The sequence below is a fragment of the Apodemus sylvaticus genome, chromosome 6 (assembly GCF_947179515.1).
Source record: "Apodemus sylvaticus chromosome 6, mApoSyl1.1, whole genome shotgun sequence".
NCBI classification, from domain to species: Eukaryota; Metazoa; Chordata; class Mammalia; order Rodentia; family Muridae; genus Apodemus; species Apodemus sylvaticus.
Window position 1 is genome coordinate 87,001,607 of NC_067477.1, and position 19,439 is coordinate 87,021,045.

Genomic DNA, 19,439 nt, shown 5'->3' on the forward strand with positions numbered 1-19,439 from the left:
GGGACACAATGAAAGCAGTGCTAAGAGGAAAACTCATAGCCCTGAGTGCCTCCAAAAAGAAAATGGAGAGAGCATACACTAACAGCTTAATGACACACCAGAAAGCCCTGGAACAAAAAGAAGATATTTCACCCAGGAGGAGTAGAAGGCAGGAAATCATCAAACTCAGGGCCGAAATCAATCAAGTAGAAACAAAGAGAACCATAGAAAGAATCGACAAAACCAGGAGCTGGTTCTTTGAGAAAATCAACAAGATAGATAAACCCTTAGATAGATAAACTAACCAGCAAGATAGATAAACTAACCAAAGGGCACAGAGACAGTATCAAGATTAACAAACTTAGAAACGAAAAGAGAGATATAACAACAGAAACTGAGGAAATTCAAAAAATCATTAGATCCTACTACAAAAGTCTATACTCAACACAACTGGAGAATCTGGAGGAAATGGACAGTTTCCTAGACAGATATCCAACAGCAAAACTAAATCAGGATCAAATAGATCAACTAAACAGTCCCATAACACCTGAAGAAATAAAAAGGGTCATAGAAAGTCTCCCAACCACAAAAAGCACAGGATCAGATGGCTGTAGTGCAGAATTCTATCAGACCTTCATAGAAGACATAACACCAATACTCTTCAAACTATTCCACAAATTAGAAACAGAAGGAACTCTACCCAACTCATTCTATGAAGCCACAATTACACTGATACAAAAAACACACAAAGGTCCAACAAAGAAAGAGAACTTCATGCCAATTTCTCTTATGAATATTGATGCAAAAATACTTAATAAAATTCTTGCCAACCGAATCCAAGAACACACAAAGAAGCGATCATCCACCATGATCAAGTAGGCTTCATCCCAGGGATGCAGGGATGGTTCAATATAAGGAAATCCATCAATGCTATCCACTACATAAACAAACTGAAAGAAAAAAACCATATGATCATCTCATTAGATGCAGAAAAAGCATTTGACAAAATTCAGAATCCTTTCATGTTAAAAGCCTTGGAAAGAACAGCAGTTCAAGGCCCATACCTAAACATCATTAAAGCAATATACAGCAAACCAGTAGCCAACATCAAACTAAATGGAGAGAAACTTGAAGCAATCCCACTAAAATCAGGGACCAGACAAGGCTGTCCTCTCTCTCCATATCTTTTCAATATAGTACTTGAAGTTCTAGCTAGAGCGATTAGACAACATAAGGAGGTCAAGGGGATACAAATTGGAAAGGAAGAAGTCAAATTATCACTATTTGCAGATGACATGATAGTCTACTTAAGTGACCCGAAAACATCCACCAGAGAACTCCTACAGCTGATAAACAACTTCAGCAAAGTGGCTGGTTATAAAATCAACTCAAGCAAATCAGTTGCCTTCCTATACTCAAAAGATAAGCAGGCTGAGAAAGAAGTTAGGGAAATGATACCCTTCACAATAGCCACAAACAATATAAAGTATCTTGGTGTGACTCTAACCAAACAAGTGAAAGATCTATATCACAAGAACTTCAGGTCTCTGAAGAAGGAAATCAAAGAAGACCTCAGAATATGGAAAAATCTGCTCTGCTCATGGATTGGCAGGATTAATATAGTTAAAATGGCCATCTTGCCAAAATCGATCTACAGATTCAATGCAATCCCCATCAAAAACCCAACTCAGTTCTTCACAGAGTTAGAGAAAGCAATTCTCAAATTCATCTGGAATAACAAGAAACCCAGGATAGCTAAAACTATTCTCAACAACAAAAGAAATTCTGGGGGAATCAGTATCCCTGACTTCATGCAATACTACAGAGAAATAGTGTTAAAAACTGCATTGTATTGAAACAGTGACAGACAAGTGGACCAATGGAATAGAATTGAAGATCCAGAAATGAACCCGCACACATATGGTCACTTGATCTTCGACAAAGGAGCCAAAAACATCCAGTGGAAAAAAGATAGCCTTTTCAACAAATGCTGCTGGTTCAATTGGAGGTCAGCATGCAGAAGAATGCGAATTGATCCATTCTTATCTCCATGTACTAAACTTCACTCTAAGTGGATCAAGGACCTCCATGTAAAACCAGACACACTGAAACTAATAGAAAAGAAACTGGGGAAAACCCTAGAGGACATGGGCATGGGGGAAAAGTTCCTGAACAGATTACCAATAGCTTATGCTCTAAGATCAAGAATTGACAAATGGGACCTCATAAAACTAGAAAGTTTCTGTAAGGCAAAGGACACTGTTAAATGGACAAAATGGTAACCATCAAATTGGGAAAGGATATTCACCAACCCCACATCTGATAGAGGGCTAATATCCAATATATACAAAGAACTCAAGAAGTTAGACCCTAGGGAACCAAATAACCCTATTAAAAAATGGGGTACAGATCTAAACAAAGAATTTTCACCTGAAGAAATTCGGATGGCCAAGAGGCACCTTAAGAAGTGCTCAACATCATTAGTCATTAGGGAAATGCAAATCAAAACAACCCTGAGATTTCACCTTACACCAGTCAGAATGGCTAAGGTCAAAAACTCAGGAGACAGCAGGTGTTGGTGAGGATGTGGACAAAGAGGAACACTCCTCCACTGCTGGTGGGGCTATAAGATGGTACAACCACTTTGGAAATCAGTCTTTTGTTTCCTCAGAAAACTAGACTTGACACTTCCGGAGGACCCTGCTATACCCCTCCTGGGCATATACCCAAAGGATTTCCCGGCATGCAATATAGACACATGCTCCATTATGTTCATAGCAGCCTTATTTATAATAGCCAGAAGCTGGAAAGAACCCAGATGCCCCTGAAAGGAGGAATGGATACAGAAAATGTGGTATATTTACACAATGGAATACTACTCAGCAATTAGAAACAATGAATTCACAAAATTTTTAGGCAAATGGTTTGATCTGGAAATTATCATCCTAAGTGAGGTAACCCAGTCACAAAAGAATACACATGGAATGCAATCTCTGATAAGTGGATATTAATTAGCCCAGAAGCCCTGAATACCCAAGGCACAAATCGCATAACAAATGACTCCCATGAAGAAGTATGGAGAAGGTCCTGATCCTGGAAAGGATTGATCTAGCATTGGAGGGGAATATAAGGACAGAGAAAAAAAGGAGGGAGGTGATTGGAGAATGGATGGAGAGAAGAAGGTTTATGGGACATATGGGGAGGGGGGATCTGGAAAAGGGGAAATCATTTGGAATGTAAACAAAGAATATAGAAAATAAAAATATTAACAAAATGAATTCATGAAATTCTTAGGCAAATGAATGAAACTAGAAAATATCATCCTCAGTGAGGCAACACAATTACAAAAGAATACACATGGATTGCACTCACTGATAAGTGGATATTAGCCAAGAAGTTTGGAATACCCAAGACACAATACATAGATCAAATGACCAAATGGTTTCAGTGCAGAATTCTATCAGACCTTCAAAGAAGAGTTAACACCAATACTCTTCAAACTATTCCACCAAATAGAAACAGAAGGAACACTACCCAACTCCTTCTTCAAAGCCACTATTTCGCTGATACTAAAACCACACAAAGACCCAACTAAGAAAGAGAATTTCAGGCCAATTTCCCTTATGAATATTGATGCAAAAATACTTAATACAATTCTTGCCTACCGAATCCAAGAACACATCAAAACGATCATCCACCATGATCAAGTAGGCTTCATCCCAGGGATGCAGGGATGGTTCAATATACGGAAATCCATAAATGCTATCCACTACATAAACAAACTCAAAGAAAAAAAACCACATGATCATTTCAGTAGATGCTGAAAAAGCATTTGACAAAATTCAGCATCCTTTCATGCTAAAAGTCTTGGAAAGGACAGGAATTCAAGGCTCATATCTAAACATAATAAAAGCAATATACAGCAAACCAGTAGCCAACATCAAACTAAATGGAGAGAAACTTGAAGCAATCCCACTAAAATCAGGGACTAGACAAGGCTTCCCCCTCTCTCCATATCTTTTCAATATAGTTCTTGAAGTCCTAGCTAGAGCAATTAGACAACAGAAGGAAGTCCAAGGAATACAAATTGGAAAGGAAGAAGTCAAATTATCACTATTTGCAGATGATATGATCGTATGCTTAAGTGACCCTAAAAACTCTACTAGAGAACTCCTACAGCTGATAAACAACTTCAGCAAAGTGGCTGGCTACAAAATCAACGCAAGCAAATCAGTAGCCTTTATATATTCAAAGGATAAGCAGACTAAGAAAGAAATTAGGGAAATGACCCCCTTCATAATAGCTACAAGCAACATAAAGTATCTTGGGGTGACTCTAACCAAACAATTGAAAGACCTATATGACAAGAACTTCAGATCTCTGAAGAAGGAAATCGAAGAAGATCTCAGAAAATGGAAAAACCTTCCATGCTTGTGGATTGGCAGGATTAATATAGTTAAAATGGCCATCTTGCCAAAGGCAATCTACAGATTCAATGCTATTCCCATAAAAATCCCAACCCAATTCTTCATAGAGCTAGAAAGAGCAATTCTCAAATTTATCTGGAATAACAAAAAACCCAGGATAGCTAAAACTATTCTCAACAGTAAAAGAACTTCAGGGGGATTCAATATCACAGACTTTAAACTCTACTACAGAGCAATAGTGATAAAAACTGCATGGTATTGGTACAATATCAGGCAAGCGGATCAATGGAATAGGATTGAAGACCCAGAAATGAACCAACTCACCTATGGTCACTTGGTCTTCGACAAAGGGGCTGAAAGCATCCCGTGGAAAAAAGATAGTCTTTTCAACAAATGGTGCTGGTTCAATTGGAGGTCAGCATGCAGAAGAATGTGCATCGATCCATTCTTATCTCCTTATACCAAGCTCAACTCCAAATGGATAAAGGATGTCCACATAAAACCTGACACACTGAAACTAATTGAAAAAAAACTGGGGAAGACCCTGGAGGACATGGGCACAGGGGAAAAGTTCCTGAATAGAACACCAATAGCTTATGCTCTAAGATCAAGAATTGACAAATGGGACCTCATAAAACTACAAAGTTTCTGTAAGGCAAAGGACACCGTCAAAAGGACAAAACGTCAACCAACAGACTGGGAAAGGATCTTCACTAACCCTAAATCCGACAGAGGGCTAATATCTAATATATACAAAGAACTCAAGAAAGTAGAACCCAGAGAACCAAATAACCCCATTAAAAAGTGGGGTATGGAGCTAAAGAAAGAATTTTCACATGAAGAACTTCAGAGAGCTGAGAAACACCTTAAGAAATGTTCAACATCATTAATCATTAGGGAAATGCAAATCAAAACAACCCTGAGATTTCACCTCACACCAGTCAGAATGGCTAAGGTCAAAAACTCAGGAGACAGCAGGTGTTGGCAAGGATGTGGAGAAAGAGGAACACTCTTCCACTGCTGGTGGGATTGCAAGATGGTGCAACCACTTTGGAAATCAGTCTGGCGGTTCCTCAGAAAACTGGGAATGACACTTCATGAGGACCCTGTTATACCACTACTGGGCATATATCCAGAGGATTCTTCAGCATGCAATAAGGACACATGCTCCACTATATTCATAGCAGCCCTATTTGTAATAGCCAGAAGCTGGAAAGAACCTAGATGTCCTTCTCCGAAAGAACGGAGGAATGGATACAAAAAATGTGGTATATTTACACAATGGAGTACTATTCAGCCATTAGAAACGATGAATTCGGGTGGAGGCTGCGGAGGCGGCGGCGGCGGCAGTACAGCAGTGGCTGGTCCAGCTGAAGGGCCATCAGCAGTGGAACCAAGGCGACAACAGGGTCCAGTTAGGCCCTGCGCCCACGACCACTGACCTTCGCTGACCAGCCGGGCTGCAAGCAGCTGTGGTTTTGCGGCGCCTTTCACATCACGGAAGCCACTTCAGAACTCGGCCTCTCCATCTTGATTTCGAACTCCAGTGACATCAGACAATCTGAGGCACACAAACATATTCCGAGGCCAACACCGCGGGGTCTGAGCCCGACGGGCGTTGGCCTGCACCCAGGCCCTGGGCTGCTGGGGGGGGGCATCGGGGCGCCAACCCAGCCAGGAGGTTTTTTGCCCGGGCCTGCACGCAAGCCGCAATTTTGCCTGCAGGACAACAGAGAGGAGCCATAACGGGCATAGCCTGAGGCTAACAAAGCGGGGGTCTAGGCCCCAAAAGGCACAGGACTGACCCCAAGATCTGGGCGGCTTGTGGGATATCTGTGAGTCAACCTGCCCAGGAGGTTGTTAGCACAGCAGACTCTCCCGGCGCTTTCGGGGAGCTCGGGCACACACGCCCGCCATCCTGGTCACCTGGCGGACCCAATTAACAGTCATAGCCCTAGGGGAACTTGGCTCGGACCTTGGCCTCCCAGGCTTTTGCCTGGACTCAGGGCCTGGGCAGCCAGGCTAACCTTGTGTGTACCAGCCCGGTTGGGGGATCGGCTGCCCAGCGGAGTGAGCGGAGCACAGGGGAGGTCACAGCAGCATACACCGTCAGCGCTCCCTGGGGGTGCACACGGGCTCCATCAGCTCCACAGACACAATCTGGGGCAAGGCCTCAGGCAGGAGCCCTCAGCTCAACTCTCTCCGCTTCCGGATCCAGATCAGCCTGGGCAGCGGCACCACATCTCCAGGTCCTGCAAGAGGCTAGAGGGGATTCCAGGCGGCCAGCTGGGAGAAGTCAGTGTGCTCCAGTGATCTATCCCGTATACAGTTACAAAACCCAGACACTATTGTGGAGGCCAATAATTGCTTGCTGCCTGGAGCTTGATATAGCTGTCACCTGGGAGGCTCTACCAGTGCATGACAAATACAGAGGGGGGATATTCTCAGCCAGCCATTGACCTGAGCATAGGGTCCCTAATGGAAGAGCTAGAGAAAGGACTCAAGGAGCTGAATGGATTCGCAGCACCATAGGGAGAACAACAATATGAGCCACCAGTATCCTCAGAGTTCCCAGGGACTAAACCATCAACAAAAGAGTTCACATGGGGTTACCCATGGCTCCACATGCATATGCAGCAGAGGATAAACTGTTGGATTTCAAAGGGAGAGGAGGCCCTTGGTCCTGAGAAGGCTCGATGCCACAGTCTAGGGGAATGTCAGGACAAGGGAGCAGGAGTAGGTAGATTGATGAACAGGGGAGAGGGGATCAGTTAAGGGATTTTTCTGGGGGTGGGGACCAGGACAGGGGACAACATTTGAAATGTAAATAAAGAATATATCTAATAAATGAGAATTGTAAGCTTTATATTTAGGTATATATAGAACAACTCTGAATTAGAACTACCTGTAAATGGTTACTTCTTCAGGTCTTCATCATATTGTACAAAACACTATGATAGTAATTGCTCAAAGATGACAGAACTCAGGTCACCCATGGTAACTAGAAAAGAAAACCAAAACCTTTGGCAAGGAAAATTAAAACCTATGAGAATACAGCTTATGTTCTATCAATAAAGTGCCAATAATTTCTGAATGACTTATAAATCATGCAAGTGATTATATTGAAGTTGAAGATACTGAGGTTTGAGCTGTCTTCTCCCACAAAAGAAGTAGATTGCAGTTTTACAAGTCAGCTATCTATAATAAAAAAACAGTATTATTCAGAAAAACATAAGTGAGTCTGAACTTTTCTTAAATAGAGTCTACAGCATCCATATAGAATCTGTAATTGGTAACATGCTAAAACTAATTCCCACATGTGTGCAACCTCATGTGCTCATAATACTCCAGCAAATGTGTGTGCATATGTTAACTTTTTGAAGGCGAATAAACCAAAAACAAGAAAAATAAAGGAAGGAAGGAAGGAAGGAAGGAAGGAAGGAAGGAAGGAAGGAAGGAAGAAAGAAAGAAAGAAAGAAAGAAAGAAAGAAAGAAAGAAAGAAAGAAAGAAAGAAAGAAAGAAAGAAAAGAAAAGAAAGAAAGAAAAGAAAATGAAGTAACGAAAACAAGTCATGAGCCATATAACCCCTACTGTATGTGGAAAATCAATACAGAAAGACCTAAAGATGATTTAACCCTCAAATTTCACAGAAAATGATATTTAAAGCTTCTATCTAGCAATGACAGACTGTAAATGAAATATGTTCATAATGAATGAGAAATGAAAATATTTTAAGAAAAAGAATATAAGACAGAACCAACGGAAATCCAAAAACTAAAAATACTGCTGTTTGAAGAGTTTGTAAAAATAAAACAAAATCTTATGATACATTATTTCTGCTAGAAGAGTCAGCCTCAAAAAAATCTGATGGATTGTTGTCACTGTAATAGCAAACTGTCCTCTGACAATGCAGCAGCTGCCAGAAAAGTGGTTACCCTTATAGGAGCCAGGAGCTCCAAGCACCATAACGGGGCCACAAGGAACATGCCCAATAAGATGAGAGGCAGAAACCGAAGTCCTGTTTTCAGAAGTATTCATAGCTGCTCTAAATTTCATTCAGAACAATGCAGCTAATTTAATACACATCAGCTCTTGAGTCAAAAGCAGCAAAGCAATTACAACTTACTAAAGTCTCACGTGGCCACTTGGGTATGTTAATAACAAAGAATACAAACTGGTAAAAAGTATAGAAATTAGTTTAAAATACCACGTCAGAATATAAAGTATCAGAAGTTTGAACAGGATGCATGACTGGAGGTGGATGAGGTCGGAACAGCACCTGTTAAATCTCTGAAGGAATAGTGAATGCCGATTTCCAAAAATCTTTGGGAAGGTATAAATTACAGTATCAGGCATTTCTATGAATCTCAAACAGAATAAACAATAAATTGCCCATACATAATGTAGCATACATGTAATTTAAGTTTGATCTGTTATGGGAAGAAAGATATTCAAGAGAGAAGTGGTTTTATAATTTAATCTGTCAGTTAAAATAAACAACCACCAAAAATATGATCCTTAGCAATCTAGTTTTTCTCTTAAATCCATAAAAGGAAGCCACAAATAGTTATAGGCCTGCATTGTCTTTGGCTTCACTGTCAATTTCAACAATTGTATTTATTTCTTTTAAAAGATGACCTCATATGGCAGATGTGTGCAAGAATATTGTGCCGCACTTGGGAAGTTCAGAAGAGAACGTTCAAGCGTTCTCTCTTTCCACCACATTAGTTCTTCATAGTTCAAGGTCAGGTAGCCTGAGTGGGCAGCAAGAATATGGTCCATGGGTCATGCTACCCTCAGCTCCATGGGTCATGCTGCCAGCCCTCAGCTGTGTGTTTCTGATTGGTCCTACCACTTTGTTGTAAATCCAGTTATCTTCCAACTTTTACAAATATATAAGCCTTTATTCTAACCCGCTGAAGAAGACACCAGAATCTAAAAGTGCCAGACTCAGTACACTTAAACACTGGTCACAGATCAAGAAACTGAGATATATAGTTCAGTTGGTAGGGGTCGTGCCCAATGTGAATGGAAACTCAGGTTCTGTCAGCAGCATTTTATACATGAGACAAGTTTCAGGCCTACCTGGGCAGCGTGAAACTCTGTCCAGAAGCAAACAAACAAACAAACACATGTGAAAATGAAAAAGTGTGGAAGAAATAGTCCAAGGCCCATCAGTCAATAAGCCTCACACATAGTAGGAAGGGATTTTATATTTATATTCTAAAAGACAGAAGTATTGAGTAGGAAAAATGAATATACAGAAGATGGCCAAGACAACAGGAATGACAGTCTGAATTGTAGGTGAAGGATTTTATCCTCTGATTCATCATATGATATAAGGGAAAAAATACTGAAATTTCAAATGAGTTAGGCTAATGCTCTATGTTCTCTGAAAATCAGTGAGTTTTAGAAACTGACTGACATTTTCAATTTAAAATCTATGTTTACAAATAATGAGCTTAAAAATAATTATGTATAAAAAAGAAAAATTTAACCTGAAATTAATAACAAATGTAATGGTTAATGCTGATTGTCTGCAGGACCTAGACTTATCCAAAAAAACCAAGCCTCATACAGAGGGTATTCTTGTGATTAATTTGCACAGATTAGCTGAACCTCTGGGAATACCTGTGAGCAATTTACTTTATCATCTTAACTGAAGTGAAAACCCCACTCAGAATGTGGGTGATACCTTCAGTCAATCGCTTAAATATGAAGAGGCCACAGAGAAAAGCCCTTTGCTGCTTGCACATTATGAGTTCTGTTCCATCACTAATCATCTACCCTGCGGTCACGGCTTCTTCTTTTGCCATTCTATACCGACATGAGGCTCCAGGATCTTTGGCGCTACAGTGTAGACTGAAGACCAGCAGCTCTTCAGGAATCCCTCAGGCATTCAGCACCAGATTAATCCTGCCAAGGCATCCAGCTGCATGAACTGAGAAGTTGGCAGGTTCTCAGATCCTCCAATGTGCAGACCACCGTGAGTGGGCTACCCAGACCATACCGTGGAAGGCAATCTAATAAACCCTCCTTTACTCTTCATTCTCTCTGGTCTGTTATCCAAATCCACAAATGCAATAGCTAAAAACAATATTCCCTAACATGTTAACTAGAAAGCTTTATAGTTTTAGAAAAGTCATGTCTGTGTCATTAACTGAAATTGAACTATTTTGTGTAATATCTGAGCATATTTCACTTAAAAGTGAAAAGGCAGGTTATGAACACTTTGAAGTCAAAATTTTTTTTAATTTTTTTATTCGATATAATTTATTTACATTTCAAATGATTTCCCCTTTTCTAGCCCCCCAACTCCCTGAAAGTCCCGTAAGCCCCCTTCTCTTCCCCCGAAAATTTTTTAAAAGTGCACATCACGTGCAGTAATAGTCAATGTTTAATAAAAAGAAAAATTATAGCCACAGGAGACATTTACCAAGATACAATGATTGCATTTAAAAAAATCTAAGGAACACCCAATGTGTAGTATTTCCTCCCAAAATAGCCCCAGATATGCCTAACTTTTCATTGTACTACCAGTAGTCTTGGTGTTGAGCTGTTTGGATTTCTTGCATGTTGGATAGGAGGCTTTATAAGTGTCTTTCCCCACCTGTAGAGTGTATCCTCAGACTGACTAATTCCTGCACCTTGAGAGTTTTTGGCTCAGTATAATCTCATCTGTGAATTACTGATTTAATTCATGTGTTTTAGAGATTATATCTGAATGGTCTTGTTTTGTTACATGACTTTGACTACTCAGAATATTTAGGGGGTAGATGAATGTTTCATATGCATAGCATTTATGCCTGAGAAAAATGGAATTGTACTTTGATATGCATTAGTATTTGATCGGCACTTAAAAATGATAGAGGCTATAGATAGCTTTGCACATTCTGGATATAGCAGCAATCTTAATTCTTTTCATCCACAGACATAAACTATCATTCCCCATATTTGTATCTACCTCCATACATTGCTTTCATCAAGGGTTTAGTTTTTTCAATTCATATACCTTTCATCTTGCTGGTTAAATTTATAAGTAAGTAAGTAACCCTATACAGTGTGACACAACTGATGTCTTAGTTTCTTTATTGTTTCTAAACATTTTGAATAAATATAAGATTGAAATTAAAACTTATTGTGAAAAAAAGAGAAATCTTTGCTGTTTTAATAGCAACATATAGAATGAAACAAAGAACAATATACCAAAGTTATCCAGCTTTAACTTTTCAAATATCTTTAGAAGGGAATTCCTGTTAAACTCTATGTGTTAATATTCTGTAAGTGAATGGGTACTTTAGGCTATTTTTAGCAGTAAAATATAACATACAGCATTGTTTCTAACTAAGAGTTATTTTGTAAATGTGTAGAGCATTTTTATACTTAAATCTCATAAATTATATGCTTAAACAATAAAAAGGATTCTGTATTATATTACATTATACTAGAAACTCTGAAACTTGGCTGTTTTATTTTGTGCTTTATTGTTGCTGTTTGAGTGTGGTTTAGGCACTGAAAGTGAGCTGGAGCTGCTAGCATGGTGGGTGAGCGTGCTTCCCTGAGCTCCGCCTCAGGCTCCATAGCGAGTGTGTAACAATGCTGAATAACGGAAAGAAACTAAGCGGTTTCACTTTACTTTGATTTTAGCTCTGTCAACCTAAGTTACCATTACCCAATTATGCCAAAATGTATATTCATCACCCAGCATATGGAAGGAAATAGATTTGAAAGAATTGTGAGGCCTCTTTCACTATCATCATTTGTTTTCTGCTTTGGGCTACATCTAACTGTAAAAAATTTACATTTTAATTCATATATTTAGACAGTAAAAATTAGACAGGACATTAATCAGCTCAACTTCAAAAAGTACATAGATTATACAAGCTAATAAATCATGTAAGCAACTGTACATTTTAATAACATTGATAAATAATTATTTGTCTGTAATTGTATTTTTCTACATATCGTCATATACACTTACCAGTGAAAATTTTTCTATATATAGGAATTAAAATGAGATTTTTTTCATAAAATAATTTACTCACTAAACATACCAATACAAAATTACACTTGCTGAGTTCATATGTATAAGTACTCATCTTTATTGTAACATAAATTTTCTTCATTTCTACATGTAATCATTTCATATTTATTCAATGTATTTTTTAAACTTGCCAATTATCTCAGATTAATCATGGTTTGGATTATTAGTTTTTGGTGTTAACTCTGTAAAAAAAGAATGTATAAATTCTGGACTGCACCTCATTGTGATTTGTAAAAATTAGGTTGAGTACTGTGAGCCAAGTTCATTAATAATGGACAAATACCACAAAAAAAAAAAAACCCAACCTGAGTCTCTGATGCACAGAGACTGAACCGCTAAACAGAAAGCAAGCAGGGGAGAGACCTAGGCCCCTGGCATCTATGTAACAGTTGTGCAGCTCCATCTTCATGTGGTACTACCAACAGCAAGAACAGGAGCTATATCGGACTCTCTGGCCTCCCTTTGGATCCCTGTCTCCTAACTGGGCTACCTTGTCCAGCCACAAGAGAAGATGCACCTATTCCTATTGCAACTTGATATTCCAAGGAGAGTTGATATCCATGAAAGGCCTCCCCTTTTCTGAGAAGAATGGGAGTATACATAGAAATATAGTTAGGTAGATAGAGAGGAGGGAGAGAGAGAGAGAGAGAGAGAGAGAGAGAGAGAGAGAGAGAGAGAGAGTAGATAAATTCATAGATACATAGATAATACAGATCGATAGATCATATATATATATACATAAATACATACATACATACATACATACATACATACATACATACATACATACATGATACAGATAAGTACTTAGATATATAGAGGGAGACAGACAGACAGGGCTTAGACCCAATCCTTCTATTACTGTTTTTATGAACTGACCTGAGATGATTAAGTATGTGAGTTAAGGGAAAAATAGCAAATTCATGACTCTGAGCTTATTGTCAGGGTATTTTCAGATATTTTCATTAGAAATAGCTGAGAGTAGTTAATAGAGAACAGTTAAGATTACATAGATAGTTGGTTTTCAAAAACTTCAGAAATCCACAGAATGTGACATTTAATATTATTTATTCCCTTGTTGAGACTAGTCTGCTCGTGACAGCTTTCCCTTTCTTGGATTCAAAGAAGAAACTGAGCATCTATGGAGTTGCTCCAGTTATGGCAAGACAGCCACTAGGCAAAAATTGCCTCGTCTCATCTACAGATATAATACTGTCCAAAAATAGGACACAATTTACAGGTTAGGACAGCTTAGTTCTGCAGAGACACAATGGGCTAGTCCTTAATTTCCTGTTTCTCTAAGGTCTGCCAGATGATCCTGGGCCAGAAGGCTGAAGACTGATGCTCCAACATTTTCAAGTAGGGGCTGTCCAAGTGGTCAGCAGTCTCTATAAATTGGCTAAGTTTTGGAAGCTATATTTTGTGTTTTTCATATTTTTAGGTAATTTTAGTCATTCTTGAATTTCTGACAGGGTTGAAAACCAACTATCTATGTAAAGTAATTTTTTTTAATTATCCAATACCTAGTGACTGTCCTGCCACAACTAGAACAACTCCATAGATGCTCAATTTCTTCTTTAAATTCAAGGAAAGGAAAGCTGTCAGGAACAGACTAGTCTCAACAAGTGAATAAATAACATTAAACATTATATTCTGTGGATATTAACCTCAATTAACCTCATCAATAATACTCCACATACATGAACAGAGGCCCATGTCACAGATAAAGGGGATTTAAGGAGCCATATTTGTGAAGCTGTGAAATTGAAATCTAAGTTGTAGCAAGTAACATATTAGTGGATATGAAGGACCATGGAATGTCTATCTGCCAAGAAGATCTGCAGGCGTGGAGTAGAACTAGCTTAGAGAATATTTTTCCTACAGTTGGGAGATTTGAAGAGGTAGGGCTACATGAGCTTTTCAGAGCCCAGACAATTACTTTATGAGCCACAGATACTGGATCTAACACTACAAAATTTTTGCCCTGCTATATTTGGGTTTGCTTAGGCCTAATCAGTCTTCAGCATATCCTAATCTTCTATTTTGTAATGTGTATATTTACATTGTGTCATTATATGTTAGAAGTATACAACTTGTAGATTTAAGATTTTGTAGTTGTTTCAGATTTTGTTATTGTTCATATTTGTTTGTTTTATAGGCAAGCACAGTAAAGAGGCCTTGGTAATTAAAATTGTATTATTATTATTATTATCATCATCATTATTATTAAACATTTTTTACAGTCCAGCCATTACCCCCATCCTAGTCTACCCTCCAACTATTCTTCATCTCTCCTCCTCTGTCTCCTAGAGGATGTCCCCACTTCCTCCATCCGTACCCCACCAGACGGCCCCACTCCCTAGGGTCCCAAGTGTCTCAAGGGCTAGGTGCATATTCTCTCACTGAGGCTAGACCATGCAGTCCTCTGCTGTGTATGTGTTGGGGCCTCATATCAGCTAGTGTATGCTGCCTGTTTCGTGGCTCAGTGTCTGAGAGATCTCAGGAGTAAATTGTTAAAAACTGCTTTTAAAAAAACTGGATTCTTAAAATGGATTGACCCATTTTCCATTATGACAGTGTCTCTGACAAAAGTAACTTAATCTAATTTAGCTGGTAGTTCAAAGTCCATGGGGGAGGGGGTCATTCGGGCGCAGGAACTTGAATCACCTAGTCACATTGAATCCACAGTCAAGAGAAAGAAAGGGATGAACACATGCATGTGAGTGAACAGCTTGCCTTGGGGACAGGTTATGGCTTTAAAGTGAAATGTTTATACGTCACGTTGACAAGGAGTAGCATTATAACAGTAATAATGGTCAACTTGAAGGATCTGGAATCACCTGGGAAACAGACCTCTGAACACGCCTTTGGGCATTACATGCGTTGTGCTAATTGATGTGAAAACACCCCCTCTTAATTGTGGAAGGGGTTATTCTCTAGATGAGGTATCTTGGACTGTATAATGGGGAATGGCAAGGAATGAGCAGCATGTATTTTATCGTTCCTACCTTCTGATTGTGAATTTACTGAGAAGAGCTGCTTCAATCTCTTGCCTTGTTAACTTTCCACCATGATGGACTGAATCCTTGAGCTGTAAGCTAGAATAAGCTTTTTCTCTTTTATGTTGTTTTTGTCAGCCTACTCTATTACAGAAAGAGAAAAAGATTTGAGGCACCCATTCACTGTCTCCGGCACAAAGAGGAACGCATTGGCTGATGTCAACAGGATAACACAGAAAACAGCCAGGAAGACCTGAGCTGCCAGAGATAAAAATACTTACAAGTAACTACTCATCTTCATTTTGAAAGATAATGAAAAAAATCTATGCCTAGGAACTTCCTCAGTTATAAACTGTCCTTCCACTTTAGAAATTGGAAATGAAAGATAGCTAACTATGTTCATTTACTTAAAATTACTTCACCTTTTCAAATAATAACTTTTCTTCCTAAACAGAACTGTTCTCTTGAGATCCTGAATGGTTTGAGCACTCTAACTTTAAATCTCCCAAATTATCTATCATCTTCTTTAGAATTGCTGAAAGACCTTATGCCTTTATAGTAAAGAACATGGGCTCCAGAGTCAGGCTGATGCATACCATGACAACAGCTAAGTCATTTAAATTTCCAGCACCTCACATTCCTCATCTGTAAAGCTGAAGAAATGTGTAAATGATGGAAAGAATTAATTCTAATATTTCAAGAATTTTGAAAGAATATGGTCTTTCTCTGATAACACCCTACCCTTTCCTTTCAGTCATTTTTCAAGTTTTGTGATTTCCAGAACAGATTGGCCAAATTCAAGAGTCTGTATCCTGAGGAGTCAGGCAAGAGGACCCCACATGGAGAAGGGCCTACAGTTCATACAATGCTCACTTATAAACATCTTGTAATTCTTAAAACAAAACAAAACAAAGCAAACTTTGAACTTGGTGCTCTAGACTGTCATCTTGCTTTGGGTTCTCCAGTTATAACTACTTGCCACGATGAGATTCCCATATAGAGGGTCCCACATTAGGACCCTCTATAGATTTTCTCATTAGTTCTGATGACATCATTTTTCTTATAGAAAACTAGAATGGAAGATTCTTTTCTTTTATACACCATATATCAGAAGCTCAGAAGGCCAACTATGTATATTGTGTGTGTGTATTGCAAACATGTGTATGTGTGTATGCTTTTATGCTTCTAGTTTTATCTTTCCTTAGTCACTCCTTGCCACTTAAATCTTTGCTATCACTCTAAATTACACTGTACCTCCTTACTTCCAATGCTGACCCTGTTGTCTTCTCAAATTTGTGCATGGCTCTTTGTCTCCCTCTTTCTGTTAACTCCAGGGTATATAAGGATGTTCCATTCCTTCTTCACATCTTATCACCTTTTTCTCCATCCCTTACCAATACCAAAATATCTGAAACTGCTTTCTTTTGACTGCCACCTGCTGATCCTCTCCCTGGATTTCTCAGGCTTTATTTTGTATGCGTCCTTCAAGATCATCACAGCATCGAGGCATCTAAGCCATAAGCTTCACTTGTCTCACTTAACCTGACATTTAATTTATGGTTCCCAATTGGAATAATATTTAATGATTTTAAGTTATTTGCCTCCATTTCTTTCTTGCATCTTCCCTTGGGACACTTAAACAAGGGAATGATATTAAAACTCATTCATTCCAGCATTTGAGGAACTGAATATTAAGTATCACCAACTAAATAGAAAAAATACATTAAATTTATAAGATACATTTCACTCAGAATTATTCCACCGGAAACACCCAGCATTGCTTGGTGGACCTTCTGTGCACCCTACCTAAGTAGAATTACCAAAAAATATTTTTAGTATTTTAGTAGTATGGTTGCCCATACTACTACTGCTTCATTTCCCAGCTGTTCTTCAATGCTGACTTGGTTTCCCAGAATACCCTGGTGTTCTTTCTTGGCATTAACTCTGTCTTTTTTATGGAGTTTTTCTTACATTCATCATTCTAAGGAAACTTTCCTTCTTTGGATCATTTGTGACCACCATCTTGTCAAGCTGGATTCCTTCTTTCCTGGATTTTTAGTATTAAAGTCCTTGGATTTTTAGGATTAACCTTCTATTTCTGGAAACACCAACTTCCTTTGGGTTCCAGAAATTTGAAACTTTGTTACAATGTTGTCTGTTGTTTCCACGTCTCCATTTGCTTTCAGTATTTGCTTGACTCCACTCCATGCTATCTTTTTGGTTGATCTTATCTGTGAGGTTTTCCAGGAGTTGAAAAGTGCTAAGATGAAAATGGAGTTAGACAAAGCAGAATAGTTGTTAAACTTCCAGCATATGCTGATAATTAGCAAATTATGTGCACAGTCTAGGACTTTCTCTCATGAACTTTATTTTTTTCTTAAGTTGAAATATTCATATCAAACTACATTTTTCTAAGACATAATTTAATTTTGACTCATCCGTTTCCAGCTCCATAAGTACCATCACAATGCAGCAGTTATTATTTTTAAAATGAAGAAGAGGAAGATCTATAGGAAAAGGAAGAGGAAGAGGAAGAGGTGGATGGACAGGAATGAGGGATAAGAGGATTACGAGGAGGAAGAAACCACATAGGGCACCATTATATTCTCTTCCCACCAACCCACAACTCTTCACTCTCCATCACTTAACTCATGATTCCTTCCTAGCCCATCTGAATAGTGACAGCTAGCTTAATTGCAGTCTAGACGTCGTTGGTTTCTACTTTTAAACAGATATCTTTCACTTTATGAATACAGACACAGTTCTCCTTTCAACGGCCTAGTGGCTTTCTTTTGCTCTAAAAATATTGCAAGGCTTCTCTCAAGGACTTAACACAGGGCTTATCTAAATATCCTTAGGGAAATGAATCTGAGTTTTGTTAGGCTTTTCTTCTAAGAATTATTTATATTAGTGCATGTGGGTATAATATGTGTATATAAATGGGCCCACAGGCACCATAGCAAGCATGTAGAGGTCAAAGCAGAACTTTCAGGAGTCAGCTCTGTCCTCCCATGATGAGTTCCAGGGACCAAACTGAAATAATCAGGCTTTCTGGTCAAGAGCTCTTATTCTCATGAAGCCATTTCGCAGGACTTGTTTTTTTTTTTTCTATTTGTGTGCATGCTGTGTACATGTTCATTGGTGTGCACATATATGTGTATATACATGTATACAAGGAGAAAAAACAGATGTCAGAGTCTAGTGTCTTCCTCAATCACTCTACACCTTAATTTCTGAGAACTTAATTTTTTCCTCACACATGCAGCTCTCTAATTCTCCTGTAGATCCTCCCCATTCTGAGATCACAGGCATTCCCCCAAACCCAGTACAGAGCTTTTTGCAAAGGTGCTGGGGACCAAAACTCAAGTTTGTATAGGAAGCACTTTACTGACTAGAACACCTACTTAGATCTGCAGTGTTTGATTATGTTTCCTACATGGACTGACATGAAACCCATTGGACTAGAGCCCCTTTAAAATGTTAGATAAAATTCACCTTTATATCACCAGGGAGTTGTGGACCTTAACATGAGTCCAGTGATCAAATACTGGGGTGTTAGCAATACAGAGCTGCTATAAAGGCTTTTAAATGTGCTTTCTCACTTACTGACTAGAGCGCATTGCAACCCAAACTTTCATTTCAAAAATAGGTGCAAGTTAAACTGTGACTCCTGTGTCTCTGATCTTATTTCAAACAACCTTTCTTTTTGTATCCAGAACCTGACTATTCTCTGATGTTTAATGTGCCAATAGGCTTGCAGTCTCAGCTCAACGTGCCATCTGCCCACCTGCCCATATCAAAGCTCTCTGCTATGTCTCAACTTACTTATTCTCAGAAAGCCAAGCCCAAGCCAGTCCTCCCCTAAACTGGGTGTCTACAGTTACTCTCTGACCTATCATACAGTTCCTTCCTTTTACAATGTATTCTAGGATACTAATATGTGTCTGTATGCAAAGATACATATTTTCCAGCTTTACTATGCTGTACCA